The sequence below is a fragment of the Berghia stephanieae genome, chromosome 9 (genome assembly GCF_034508935.2).
Source record: "Berghia stephanieae isolate SIO BIC M18660-M18661 chromosome 9, UCSD_Bste_1.3, whole genome shotgun sequence".
NCBI classification, from domain to species: domain Eukaryota; kingdom Metazoa; phylum Mollusca; class Gastropoda; order Nudibranchia; family Aeolidiidae; genus Berghia; species Berghia stephanieae.
Genome location: NC_088368.1, coordinates 32,775,914 through 32,778,493, shown reverse-complemented (window position 1 = coordinate 32,778,493; position 2,580 = coordinate 32,775,914).

Sequence of the window (2,580 nt, the reverse complement as noted above, 5' to 3'; positions counted from 1 at the left end):
AGACTCAACTATGTGGCGAGCAAGGCTCGAACCCAGGACCATCCGATCCAAAAGTGAGTGTCATGCCACTAGACCACATAGTCGCAAAAATAGGTACTATACATTTGACTGACTCCCTCCCAGGATGAAGACATAAAAAAAACAATCTCCATCCAGAACAATGACAAAGAGCAACATGGAAAGACAAAACAGATATGGGATATAGAAGACACAGCTAGTGACTTCCTTCCCGCCATGTGCGGCCATGTGGTCTTGTGGTATGACACTCGCTTTCGGATCGGAAGGTCCTGGGTTCGAGCCTCGCGCTCAGCGCATGGTTGAGTCCTTGGAAAAGGCTCTTTACTCACATTCTCTCACTGTACTCAGGTGTAAAATGAGTACCTGGCCGTTAACAGCATTGTCTTTGTCCGAAAAATTGTAATATCGCCTAACAGGCGGCATGTCCCGTCCTACATGTTAAACGTTGCTGTTGACCAGGGACCCCTTGTAAAGCGGATATTGCGCTATATAAAGCTCAATTATTTATTTTTTTTATGGAAGACAGAAGACTGATTCAAATGGGAGAGAATTAAATGCTGAGAGCAATCTATCCTTGGAATTTAGTCTGAGACTTCTTCAAATTCATACAGCCACAGGTATGGGATCACCGCCAAGAGGAGTATATAATTATAAACACATATTACTTTAGAAAACATTTCTTTGCTTGAGTTTTGTTTTTCTTTCATGTATTACTGTTAATAGAGTTTTAAATAAGGAATATGTATCTATATCTAATAGCTATGGTAATTGTTCACTGACATATATATTCTTATCTATTTTTGTAGAGCACGTAGAGCTCATATTGCAAGAGATGTTAGCACTATATAAGTGTACAGTATTATTATTATTATGATTATATACATCCTATTTCCATAGTATTTTTATCTTATTGTGTAAATTATAACACGTCTGTACAAAAAAATTCCTTTTTGGGATGCAATAAAGTATTATAATTATTATTATATTATTATTATTATTATTATTATTATTATTATTATTATTATTATTATTATTATTATTATTAGTATTATCATTATTATTATTATCATCATCATCATTATAATCAAATACTAACTCCAGGGATAGAAAAGACAGTACAAATACCCTCCCCATTTCACAAGGAGGTTCAGGGTTCACATCCTGAAAATGATATTTGTTAAGGAATAAATTACATAATTAAATTATCAATTACAACCATCAAATACAGTCGTAGGGGAATTCTTTAAAAGCTTTGGGGAATGATTCGCAACAATGCAAGTCACTGTCACGAAAGAAACAATTCATTTCTTCACCACAAAATAAACAATTCAGTTTCGTGCTAAAAACAATTCATTTCATTGTTGCAATAAATAAACGATTAATTTCATTGTGATTCTGAAGATAATTCATCACAGCTCAACAAATCTTTTTAAGGTCGCAAATAAACCTTTTCACAATCATAAAAGGATACAATTCATGGTTCAAATATAAACATTTCATTTCACTATTTAATAAGATCACAAGACATAATGCATTAAAACATGGTCAACAAGATCAAAACAAGGTGACATAATAAGATTGATTTATGGACCACAAACCACATTAAAGTAACATATACAATAAATTAATACAATGACCGTGAGACTACATTTAGGTGACATGTGAACCACGAGATCACATGAGGGTGACATAAACAACGGATTCATTTGTGGACAACGACCACAATAATGCGGTATAGAGAATGAATTAATGTGTGGACCACAAGGTCAAATCAAGGTGACATAAACAATGAATCGACATGGTGACCCCAAGATCAAACCAAGAAGTCGTAAAATATGGATTGACATGTGGACCACAAAGTCACATTAAGATGATATAATCAATGGACTGATGAGGACCACCAGACCACATTTAGGTGAACATGGATTCTTAGTTCTAAACAAGATATGGGTGAAAAAAAGCATTCAAAATGACAATGTAAACAATCAACAAGATTCAAGCATTAAATCCAAGACAAACGCAAGATTACAAATATCCGAATACAATCGAAAATGGCTAGAGACAAAGAACGTCACGATGTAATGACTATATAAGATCAAGGTGATGTCCATCCAACCACCCGCTAAACAATGGATTGACATGTGAACTACAAGATCAAATCAAAGTGACATAAACAATGAATTGACACGTGGACTAAAAGATCAAATCAAGGTGACATAAACAATGAATTGACACGTGGACTAAAAGATCAAATCAAGGTGACATAAACAATGGAATTGACACGTGGACTAAAAGATCAAATCAAGGCGACATAAACAATGGATTGACACGTGGACTAAAAGATCAAATCAAGGCGACATAATCAATGGAATTGACGAGTGTGTATGAAAGGTACAAGACAAAGAAAGAAAGAAAAATACAAGAAAAAAAAAACATCTAAAAAAATCAGTCGACCTCGACTGGGGATCGGGAGCCTCTGTGGTGTAATGGTAGCACATCTGACCAGTAATCAGAAGGTCTGAGGTTCGATCCCCAGTCATGGTCGACTGATTTTTTGGGATG